Below are 13,307 nucleotides of genomic sequence, written 5' to 3' on the forward strand. Positions count from 1 at the left end.
TCGTTTTCTAGCTCCCCCCAAAACCAATAATTTTAATTTAATTCAATCATCTTGGTTTAGTACATTCCCATAAGTTATGTGCTTCCCAAGGAAAAGTCAGGCTTAATTTTGATTGAATAATATATGGCCTGCTTTTAGTATTGAATATTGATAGTTCTTTTGAGACCCTGAAGTTGACACGTGGCATGGTATCCTCCCTTATCAACTTCCATCTGGCTCTGTATTTCCAAGATCAATGCAGTGATGATTGCAATGAAGTAATTCCATTAACATATCTACAAAATACGTGGAATGATTTGCAAGTTCGATCTTTTTAATTCTCACCACCTTTTTATTTTTTTTCTGGTGACTGCTCTTTGTTTCTCAGCCAAGTTAGTCAACAAAAGGTATTGATTTTTTTTAACCCATCAACCTCTTTTTCTCTCCCTGTCTCTCTCTCAAACACACAGAGAGATGGATCTTCCAAGGTGGGAGTGCAGAACAAGATTGGAGAAAGTACACTTAGGTCCCACGTCGAATGAAAAGGGGATGGACATTTGACATCAGCAATCAGATATAATGAGGGTGAATGTGATATCATTTAATACTGTATATAGAAATTAAAGCATAATTAGATGGTTTGCTCCAAATAAGATGATGACTTAATTAACTCCCCTTTTTCTTTCTGATCGATAGAAAAGGTTCTAAGGTTTCATTTTTGCTAAGTTGGTGAAGTCTCTAACTGTTATCATAGGCTTTGGTCCACAATTTGATCAGGCAATAATATTAAATTAAGCATTCTTTTTTGCAGATCCTCTGTGATTCAAATAGTAGCAGAAAAAAAAAAAAAAAACAGTAAACTTAACTGTTAATTTTGCTTGAAGACTTGTTTAATTAGCTTAGAAAATGTCTGGGAACTATTTTATTGCCCCATTAATAAATCGGTCCACATTGACTTAGACTGGTCCCCGTCTTCTAGCCAGCCAAGCGCTGGACTGGTTCTGATAGCTATAGGTTGTACAGGAGGAATCAATTTCAAGCTAAATCTAGATTCTGACTTGTCTTATTTGGCATTAAGAAATAATTTTAATTAATTCTCATGGATATTGCAGAATTCGGTGGATTTTGTGATAACATCCTTAATAATATAATTAACTTAAGGAGAACCCTTCTCTGTCATCAATCTACAGACTTGCAAATATGAAAGAAAAAATAAAATGAAGGAAAGATAACACACTTATACATATCAACATTACTACTTCTCTTGGTGATGTTTGCAATAGGATAGTTTTATATTTACACATGAATTAGAGTAGATTTTGTTGGAGTAGATTATAAGTTTCTGGGTGTCGTTTGTACTACTTCTAGATATGGAAAAGTTCGGTGGATATTGTGATAAAATCTTTAAGACAATAATTAGAGATATATATCCATTGTACTTCTTCTCGTAATGATGTTTATGTCTGGAGATATACAAGTTTAAACATAATATTAAAATAGTTGATTCTTGGCTTAAACTATAAAATTCAGTTGGATATAGTCATAGATATTGTAGGCTTGGTGGGCATTTAAAAATAATTAAAGGATACCAACTTGCCTTACAAAGTACAGACATTTGAAAACAAAATGCAGGCATCTGTATGTATGTATGTATGTATGTGAGATACTGTTACTTGTAAGTTCTTAATTACTTGAGGAGAATTATATTATTACGCAGAAAAGTACAGTAGCAACTTTTGGAGTAAATTGCTTTCAAAAAAACGCTTGGAGTAAATTATGGCTTTTCTAAGGTGGAAGGAAAAACATGAGAAAGTGAACAGAGTATCTTTGGATTGTAAATTCAAGGATTTAATTAACTAGAGACTAGCTCAACTGTTTTATGTATTATAACTTAGCTCTGCACTAGAAAAGTTGAGGGGTTAGAAGAGGCAGGGCAGACTGAAAGGATTTGAGTGAAAGTAATAAGATATAGTTTTTTTATAAATAATGAAAAATTATTTAAGCACTCATAATTTAACAATGGATATGACATTGAATAGAAATGGAATGATGAAAGATGATTTTCATTGCGGACCCAAATAATTGGGACAAGGCTTGGATGATGATGAACTCAATTCTATACTAGCTTGCTTCCAAGATCACCCTTTTGAAATAAGGATTGTTTTGAGCAAATCTCATTTCTCATAAGGAAGCACACCCCTAATCATCACTCAAAAAGTACCTTTTTAAAGAGAAAAAAGCACCCCGTGTCTCCACTTCTTTGATGATAAACAGTGGGTTGGGTGTGCCCTGATCACTAAGTAAGTTGATATATTTTACACCAAAAACAAAACAAAGGGAAAGGAAATAAAGAAAGATAGAACAGTTAGCAGGTTTTCCTATACTTTTCCTTCAAACCAAACATAGCCTTAACGAATAGATTTATTTCCACCAAATTTACTCAACACGTTTACGAACATCGCTTTAATGAGTCATTATTTGTGCTACAAATCTTAAGCTAAATGTAAATGAAAACAATTTCAGCCCATTTGCTTCCTTTAATTAGCATATGGATAGCATGAATGGTTCGACTAAGGAATGGCTTAAGCTTCCTACCAACTCATCAACCCTTACTATATACCAAGGAAAATATCGCTAGTGTTTAATTGTTTGAAAACATCTGATCGAACTAACTAAAAATGTGGATGAAATAATATTGTAACTAACACTCCAAAAATTAACCCATCGATCGCCATATCGCTTTCAATACTGAATTATTAGCCATTATTCATGAATGTTGTCACAAAGATGGATGCGAAAAGACAGATTTGTGTCTGTGTGACTGTGTGTCCGTGTTTTTTGGTTCCACGTTAATTCTTTCCTTTGATTTGATGGAAAATAATAGAAAAAAAAATATTTTTGAGATTTTTTAACTTTAAGGTCCTTGTGATTCACAGTTACCTAATTGGAATTGGAATTGACATGAGAATGGCCTTTCCTTCTGGCTGTTTGGTTCAGACAGGAATCAGAATTTGCTGGAATTTATTCTTATTCTCGAAGAAGAGGGAATGATCATAATCTCTCAGATGGGGAATGGCATTTCACCAAGAATAGAAACAGGATTTTGATTCCACTCAATCAAACGAATGGAATTTAAGGCCCAGTTTGATTTGCGAGAATAGGGTCTGGAATTGAAATCAGACTGGGCTATTCCGATTTTAATTATTTGGTTGGGTAGAATCGAAATCTCATTCAAATGCCTGCTGAAATGGTACTCCTCAATTTGAGGGAATGGTCATTCTGATTCAAACAAATTATGGGAATAAACCATTATGATTCCAATTCTGATTATGAACCAAATAAACCCTAAATGTAATCCTATTCATAGGAACCAAATGATAATAAACCCTTAATTTTATCTTGGAGATTGATAATCCTGACACTTTTTTTTTCTTTCAAATAATTATCCTATGTTTGGTTTGAAGGGAAAGATAAGGAAAGGAAGGAAAAGGTTAAAAAAAAAAACCTATACAAAATTTATAAAAGTTTTCTTACCTTTTCCTTTCTTTTCCTATTTTTTCCTTCAAACCAAAGATAGGATTAGAGTAGTCTCCCACGTGCCGAAATCCAAATCACTGCCATTTTATCTAAATTTATCATAATTTTAAAGCAAACAGGATCATAAAATATCATCCTTGAGCTTGAGCACAGAAAGCCCAAAGCTGCTAGAAGTGACGATTGTGAGTATCCACATGTCAGGCTAGCTGTTCAATAGTATTGTCTCTTGAAAACAAATGTTTCTCTCTAGCGTCATCTGAACATGCTGACCAGTGCTGCAATGAAACAAAATCCGCCATCACTAAAATCAAACTGATGGGAAACTCTTAGAACACAGCCCAAAATCTGTCTAATCACACTACATCAAAATCGTTACAATCGAATTCTCAGGCAAAGATTCTTTTTCAATAATATGGTGAATAATAAGACATCCCAATGGTTCCTTCTACCTAGTTTTTCTGCTCCAGATTGTTCCTATGCATGACATGCATTGGATTTTCTGCTTTTCCCTTATTATAAAGCAATCCTCTCATTTACATCTTTCTTTTCTTTCATTTCTTTATTTCTCTATTCAGTACCACAGGCCCTAAATCTCAAATAATTGGGGTTTAGCCGTTAAGGTTGAGTTGAATTGAGAGAAACCCTAAACCCACACATTAATACCCTGGTTTAGCTTTTGTTTCTTTGTGATTAATTAATTAGAGAGGCTCATAGCCCCCCAAGGATGGTAGGGTTATCATTCCTAGCAATATTAAAATACTTGTTTAATCATATATTTGTCTGTCTAGCTACTGCCTCTACCAAAATAAAACAAAACAAAATGAAATAGACACGTCTCTCACTCTCTTGTCAGTTAAAATCAATTAATTGCCACGCACTCAAATTGTCATTGCCACCCAAACAAGTCTTACTAAGAAGGATTCCATTTCCCATCCTTGTTACAACATATCTCAATCTCAAAGACAAATGACCCCTTTAGGCCTTAGGGTCTTTCAAGAGTTTAGGCGGTAATATCAGTCTTTTCATGTATTAAGAAAGAGAATTGGATATGTCATCAAGATATGAAGATTTGATTGATAGCTTGGGCTGGTGGGTAATCGTTCTCCACAAGCATTGTCCCACAGTCTCACACTTTCCTTGCATTGGTTAGGAAGTGTAGATAAGAACCAAGAACCAGAGACAATAGTACCAAGTTAGTAATTGAATTAGAAGAAATATTATTATAACTAACAACAGAGAAACCATTAATGGAAGCCCAAATAATAATAATAATAATAATAATAATAATATTCATCAGCAGCAGCAGCAGAAGCCAGAAACGTTGAGGCCTGTCATGGTTGCTTCACGCCAGCTTGACTGCCACAAGCGATGCAGACAGAAGTAGGATCTGGACGCCTGGATCAGTTCTCACCGGAGATCCGATCCCCCCGGCCGACGTGTGGATTGGTGCCAGCTCCATGGATGTTTATCTTCTGAGGGGGATAGATGAGATGAGACCCCATGTTTCATGGGTAGTGACAAGAGACATCCCATTTGTGTACGTGGGTTCAGTTTCTCCATTCCTTCGATCTCTTGGTATATATTCTGGGGTTCCATGTTTTTCTTAATCTGGATTTTTTTTCTTTTTTTATCTGAAGCAGTATACTCAGTACCTGTATAGGAAAGCTCTTCCTCACCCAACTTATTCTTCGCTATACACCTGTTGCTTTCATTCTTTTTGTTTGGCTTCCCCCATCATGTTGGGGTTTTGTCACTTTATGCATACATGTCATTCTCAGTTGGGTGTCTTCCCATTCAATAATGGAGAAAAGAAAACTGTATAGACAGAGAGAGAGACGTTATCTCAATACAGGAAATAAATACAAAATGGAAGGTGAGGAAGGTTTCAGAATTGAGAACAGAAATGGGGACCTTCATTGTCTCACGTAACAACGAAATATTATGTCAATATTATATTGGAATAGAAATGGGTCGGGTTAAACCCAATTCCTTTCAACTTTCAAGAATCTTACTCAAACCCGAGTTAGGTCACCATGGACAAAACTGTGCCAAACCCAGCCCAACAAAGGACAAAAAGAAACGGGCGGGTAGGTAGGGATGCTAACGGATGATCAAAGGGTATATCCGAATCCGTTGTTAAGAATCGATCCAATTAGATCTCATAAGTATAAATTTGAATTCGAATTTGATAAAGAAGTCAGATTTTCGGATCTGATTCAATTCGATTTAAATTTATTAAAAAATTAATAAATTATTAAAAGAAAAAAATATATATAATAATTTAAAAAAAAAAAAGAAAAACAAAAAACACAAATATCTTTTTAACTATTTTCATTATATATATATATATATATATATATAACATACTTTTTATAAAAAATAATTAATATAAAAAACTTACAAAAATGCAATATAAATTATATATTTAATTTATAAATAAATAAATTATATACACACACATATAAGATTGGATCTCGGATCGGAATCCTATCCATTTGCACCCCTAGGGGTTGGAGCCATGGATGGCTAAATTTGTAGTCCGATTTGTATGATTTTTTTTCTCCATCTGCACCACCTTTCCACGTTATATAGTCTCCCTTTGTCCTTGACATCAACTTCAACTAAAGAAAGTTAAAATGAATCATCTAGGAACCCAGCCGAAATTGATGAATTTACGGTATAGAAATACCTTAAGATGGAAGGTTTCTATCTGAGGATTAGGCCTCAACTGCACGCGAAAGAGATTTGGGTAGTGATTCAGACCCGCAGGTCTTCCATGGATGTTAATAGTTTAATCTGAATCAAAGGGATTTCTCCTGCTTTCCTGCTTTCCTGCTTTGTAGGGCCTAGGCCCTTTTCTAGACCAGATTGGGGAACGGGAACGCTGACCCTATAACCACCAACATAGCATACGTGGCAGCAAAACCTTGGTTACCTGTTGGGCGGGTTGAACTGAAAAGGTAAAGGATGGTTTGAGTTCCAAGGTTCAACCTGTTCAACAGGTAATAAGGGGTTCTAGTACCACCTGTCTCATGTTGGAATGGCAACCAACTCACAACTACCAGATGGTTGTAGGGTTGGCATCCCCCAAGAAAACTTGGATCAATTATTGAACCGGAAGCCCTGTTTGTCTGCGGTGCAAATTTGAAATAGATGCAAATTTTGTATTTAGTTCAGTTTTGCACTGTTTGTTAATAATTATGGTTTGCACTCTTACCTGATATAAAATGTGTACCTTTTATTTTATTTGCACTTATTGAAAGTGCAAATTTTGCATCCTAGAAACTGTGGCATAATTTGCACATGGTTCCTCCTATCTCAATTGTCTCGTATGCATATAAAATGGGAACCATATCATCTTTCTTCCTACCTTTATCTCAAATGAATAGCATTTCCCTTACCTCCATTCTTTTTCATATAAAGCTAGAAAATGACCCATGTACCAAGTACGGGCAAATATTTTGATATATTTTTTTGTTTATATGTTTTAATAAATTTTGTTTGACACCCATTTTTTTATATTGTAAATTTGTGTTATTACTTTATTTGATCTTTTATGTATGGATTTGTTATTTAATTTAAGAGATCAAATCAAGTTTTATTTCTAAATAGTATCCAACTTTATGGATCCTACATCATTTGAAATGAGTTTTTGTTTTTGTTTTTTTTTTCTTTTAGTGGAAGTAACTAATAGTCGAGGTAACTACCATTTGAATGGATGGACACATGTCTAAAGAAGGAATAACCATTTTTTAGATGTTCTTTCTTGAGAAAATAAGATGCCCCTTGTCTCAAAAAGAAGCACTTTAATATGAAGGCTTTCCTTTAATATATACTAGAGAATGACCCATTTATTAAATACAGGTCCAATATTCTAATTTTTTATTTACGTATTTTAATCATTTTTGTTTGATACCCATTTTGATGTTGTAAAGTTAAGTTGTAATTTTATTTGACTTTTTATGTATAGATTTTAATTAAATTTAAGAGATTAAGTTGATGTTTATACCATCATTTGAAATGATTTTTTTGTTTTTTTTTTCTTTTTTTATAGTGGAGGTAATTAGTACTACATGTTTTGAGAATAGAGGTAACTACCATTTAAGTGGATAAACACGTGTTTGAGAAAGAAAGTTTTTGTCTGAGAGTGGAAATTAAATAACCACTATTGAGATGCTTTTTCTTAAGAAAATAAGATGCCACTTGTTTGAGGGAGCTCTCTAGTCTATATTCTTTTTTATTTATATATTTTAATAAATTCTATTTCAAACATAATTTATATGTTGTAAGTTTAGTTTATTATTTCACTTATCAAAGAAAATTATGTTATTATTTTATTTGATTTTTTATGTATAGATTTTCTATTTAATTTAATCGATTAATCAAGTTTTATTTCTAAATAATACCCCACTTCATACATCCTACATCATTTGAAATGATCTTTTGTTTTTTTCTTTTCATGAAATTAACTATCACTAACTTTTTTGAGAAGTAATAAGGAAGAAACTTTTGTTTGAGAGTGAAAATAACCATTTTTGAAGTGTTCTTCTTGAGAAAACAAGATGGGGACTATACTTCATTTTACTTCTTGTTTTATTTCTAACAAGAAAACAAGGTAATGTCAAATATGAAGTAAATGTAAAGCAAAATTGATACTCAGCCTATTTTATTTACACTCCTATGCATTTACGCCAGTGCAAATTAAAGTCATGATGCAAACAAACAGAGCCTGAGGCCTCAAAAATCAGACACTGATCAGCACCATACAATCATATGTTTCCCCTAGCGGTCAGCACCTCCATGAATGGTTTGAATACAGGCTTAGTTTCACGGGAATCTTTCTGTTATCAAACAGACATGTGATGGCACTAAGAGAGTTTGAAGCAATAAAATTGGGGCTTGTGTTCCATCTATAGTTGTCTCTTCTCTCTCATGGTACACTCCGTGAGGGTGGAACTCTTGATTGAAAATTAAGGTAGCCTCTCAGTAATATCACGTGCTTTGTTTCAATTAAAACAAAAAAAAAAAACAAAGAAAGAAGACCCGTGATACCTAGGTTCTGGACCGTAGATTTCATATTCTTGTGAGAGTGGTTTCCTTTTTTATTTTTGAAAAAGATGCTATTTTACAGTGTTTGGTTGTATGTGAAATATCAGTAGAAGATAAACATTTTCTAGAAAGCTGGTACATGTTGTCGGAAAATGATGTTCCTTCTGATTTTTTTTTTCCTTAACTCATTTTCCCAGTCTGGTCCTCTTGATTAGACATGTTCATGGGCCAAGTAGCCCGATGGGCTGGCCCAGCCCGGCCCATACTAAACCAGGCTTGGGCAAAATTTTAAGCCCGCGGGCTCGGGCTCAAGCTTTCCCAAATAATCCCGGCCTGATAATTTTAAATGTATAACAATATATATAGATATGTTAATAATACATAATATATATTATATAATAATAAAATTAATAGCAAAATAGTATCATATATTAAATGTATAAAATATTATATAATATATAATATCTTATTAATAATACATAATTAATATATTATAAAATGGCTTTTAAAGTCGGGCTTTGGGCTTTATATAGGGCCGGGCTTGGGCTCGGGCTCGGGCCTAATAATTTTGATTTTAAAGAATCAAAACCCGGCCCAAGAACAGGTCTACTCTTGATAAACTGCTTATTCATATTTCTCAATTTTGATTTTGATACCGCACCTCTGTATTCGGGAGGGACCAAAGTAACCATCTCAACTACTGGGTCATGGCCAATTAAGTGCAATTAAGTATCAAATTTTACTAGGATTGGTTCAGCTAATAGATCCCTAAACCCCATAGTCTGGGAGTATATCTGTTTATGGGCCAGGCTTTCACTCTTCATTAATAAAATTTTTTCAGATCCGAACTCGATCTGGCCCAACCATCAGGCCTATAACTTGTGCCCGAGCCTGGTCTTTATAAAAAGCCCAAAGCATGAAATTCGTCAATTTCCTGAATTCACTGGTATATATATATATATACATATATATATATAGAGAGAGAGAGAGAGAGAGGGAGGACCTAATTGCTGCTACCTGAGTTCATCGCTGCTGCTGCTAGCCTACGTTCGTCGATGACTCGCTGGAGAATGATGAAAGCGAAGAGAGCGGAAAGATGAGAGGACCTAGTCGCTGGCTCACTGCTACCTGAGTTCACCAGAGAAGGTAATGCAAAAGAAAAAAAGGCTGCCGCCTACCGTTGCTAGCCTATGTTCGCAACCGACTCATTGGAGATCACTGGTTCATTGGCCATTTCTAGCGTGAGCTCTCTGAGAAGTGAGAACAGAAAAAAATATATACGATAAAGAAAGGGAAAGGGAGCATCGGGTGGGGTTTTCAGTTTTGTGAAAACTGGGTTTGGGCCAGGATTGGGCTGGGCTTTTTTGAAAATTCCCGAGCCCAACCCACAAAGCAATTTGGTGTTTTGGGCCCAAGGTCAAGCCTGTGGGCTTAAAAACATGTCCAAGCCCGTCTGGGAACCGAGCCGGACCGTCAGGCTACCCAACCCATGAACACGTCTATCTGTGAGGATAAGAAAAAAACTAATATAAACCAGAATTAAAAGTTTTATACACAAAACGTATTCTTCTCTGATTAGTATTCAAATGATCTGAGTTGTAAGTACAAATGGTTTACACAACTATTTCTACCTGTTTGACCTATATATTCTATTGAGGTGTCTACTTGTTGCAGTAAGCCTGTTTTCGCACAAAAAAAAATGAAATCATCTTCTTCCACATCTTATTCAAGACAATTTTACACTTGATGAAGATCCAAATTGACCCTTCAAACCAGTGGAAATGGATCAAAAATAGTTCTTAGAAACTTGGAATTAATTTGTCTGAACAAGGTTCTATATTTATATATAAACATGTATCTGTGACCAAGCACCCCATGCATCCAATAAAGGTATCTTTAGATGCCAGAAAGAAACAAGAAAAGCGTGATTCCATTCTCAATTTCTTGTCCTATTATATCTTGGAAGACAACATAGAGATTGAAAAAGGATTTGGCATTTCTTCAAGTTGTTTGAAAGCTGTTCACTGAAATGCTTCAAACAAAAGTATGCAGAAATGAATATCCATATAAAATGTGATTTGGATTGTCATTGTCTATCAAGCAAGGGAAAAAGAAGTAAGGAAATAGAACCTGAATTGGGCCAAACGACAAAATTACTTACCCTCTTTGACCACCATGCATTGGAAGTTTCCTTCCAATGTTATATATGAAGATGCTTTGATAACCCAAGAGAACTGCAATTTTGAAGGGCACTTTTGCCAAACAACAAAATTACTTTCTTTGACCACCATGTCGTTTAGAAGGAATCTTCCCGTGATCTAGTATTTCCCTGAAGATGGGTGAGGGTGAGAGTCTGGATCTATTACTAAGAAGACACTGCCCATACCATACCCACAAGACCCTACACACAATGGGAACAGTGGAACATTTTTCGTACTTGTGTATGTTGTCATTCATGGAGATATGTTTGTGATGTACTAGACTCTAGCGCCTTGTGGGTGGGGTATAATAGCAGATTCAAGCCGTGGCGGTATTTGATAAAATAGGTGCTGCAAGGTTTCTAATTTTAGGTTATTAGTTTATGAAATACTATTAAATTATTATTAATAGCTTTGGATTTAAGCTGTTTTTAGGTTTAGAATCTTTTCCACATTCCACTTTCAACAAGTATTCCAGCACTAAAACACTACCTTAAGGGAAAGGGGTTACAATCAATAAATTTTAAAAATAATATAAATAAAATTTTGGCAAATACTATTCTAGTATCCTCTTCCTTGTGAGGTTCGACCTAACTGGGTGGCGGAGAAAAGGAAAAGAGAAACCTCTCGAGTTGCTGTTTTGACAAGTTATATTTGACCTGGAGAGAAGGATTCAGAACGTTTCAATTCGTATTCTTTTTCCTAAAAAGAAGTATTTTCAACCACTGCAATCACATCCTTCTGGGTTCTGATAATTAAAAGATTTTGCGGAGGGCACTGAGTACCAAATAGATTCTGCTTGTATACTTGTAGAGCGTGATGTTTCTATTGAAGCTCTTTTTCTCCATGGAAAAAGATGTTTCTATTGAATTATTATTGTTATTATTGAAAAACTGAGATGGCAATAACCAATAAACAAAGGTGATAAAAGAAAGAATACTGACCCATAAAACACTCTGTATGTCTTTGTTTGGCGTATAAATTTTGGCGTGCCAAAACCCTTGTCAAGCTGTAAACCTGTTTGATCAACTTTCAGTTACAGCTGCTGAGACCTTGGAACAAGAAGGATGATAGTGATCTATCACTTGCGTAGTGGATTCTGGGCAGAAGGACAATCCCCAACCTACTCATCTTCACATTCTTAGGAGATGGGAACGGAAGGAAAGGAAATTTTCTATGTCCATGTCCAGCTAATCAATTAACATTCAACTTTTAAAGCAATCAGGTAGAAGAGGAGAATATGTGGCTCGGAAATTTCCTACCCTCTACAGAGAGATTACGTCCAGTTTACATCCAATCAACATGACATAATTTGGGTGCCTGAGAACAAAAAGTTAGACCATGACCGAACCGCATACACACTAATCCAGTTGCACAGCAATGGAAGGCAGAGATAAACCAAACCGCGTACACATTCACCCCCTTGTGGGAGTGGGGAAGGACCGAAGGAGGAATGGAGCAATCGTTTAGAACAAAATGGATTTTAACGTATATGAATTATGGTTGTCTAAATGCTTGGTTGCAAATTCAAATACTGATAAAGTTCTTCACAGCTGTTGGTGGGTCCGGTCAGCCCATTTCTGTTCCCTCACCAGAAAGCTTAAACCGAGTGAAGGCCAGGCTTTGTCCATGGCAGGCTAGCTAAAGACCCAGTCCAATCATTCACTGCTCCTGTAGTCCTGTGGTGATTAGAATGCGACAAAGTCAGTCCTGTGGTGGGTTTTCAGCATTCTATCTAAGGACCCATATTCCTTATTATGAAGCTGTTATGATAAGGCTATATAACCTAGTCATCCAAGATCATATGTTTCCAGAAACAAAGAATGCTGAAAACCCAATTGTCCCATAGCTCATCCAAGTGAGATATGGTGTTGAAGACATCAATTAGTTGGAGGAAGAAAAGTCCCTCCAACTAATATTTGACTTGTGATGGATGTCAAGTCATTTGGCTGTAAGACCACATTCATTCCTGCTTTTGGACAGGCTTGATATCTGTCATGGTCATCCCCAACCTAACCTGAAGAATTAGATCCAACTTTGAGTGCTCCAAAATCCAAAAGCTTGAGATCTCAAACCAAGAATACAGATCTAATTGAATTGGACCTCAACAACACATTCTGCAACACACTGAAAAACCTTGGAAGCCTGTATATAAAAATCACTCACCCAGGGAAACTCGATTTTTCATTCAGCAATTTTGGTTCTTCAGTTCTTCACCTCGGAAGAACATAAATATAGTAGGCCTTGAGCCCTCTGCGCCACAGCATACAAGGCTGCAGGCTAATCCTAACAATGCTCTATGGCTAGTCATCCCACTTGGCCATGTCCTCTCAAATAAAATGTGGATAGGTTGTTAATGGTTTAGGTAGTTGATGCTAATACATTGATAAAATATGCTTGGGTATGCATTTTATACACTAGAAAGAGGCTATCCAAAGAACAACCTCAATACATTTTGCTTTTCGATATCATTCTAACATGCCACTCTTAGTGGTGTTATGGTAATTTATTTCTTTTATAGAGGGAACGACAACACATAACACT

General features: G+C 35.4%; 1 long non-coding RNA gene across 1 annotated transcript; it reads right to left on the reverse strand.

Annotated features, from left to right (window-relative positions):
• Positions 1-4,699: 4,699 nt before the first annotated feature.
• On the reverse strand, positions 4,700-12,264 carry LOC148865012 (uncharacterized). The gene is made up of 2 exons (XR_016109081.1): positions 11,708-12,264; positions 4,700-5,331 (listed from the first exon to the last, which is right to left on the reverse strand). It is a non-coding gene; the product is annotated as an uncharacterized LOC148865012 (long non-coding RNA).
• Positions 12,265-13,307: the final 1,043 nt, after the last annotated feature.

Source organism: Nelumbo lutea, chromosome 3, assembly GCF_056320005.1.
Source record: "Nelumbo lutea isolate HS-2025 chromosome 3, American lotus-T2T, whole genome shotgun sequence".
In the NCBI taxonomy this organism is placed as follows: Eukaryota; Viridiplantae; Streptophyta; class Magnoliopsida; order Proteales; family Nelumbonaceae; genus Nelumbo; species Nelumbo lutea.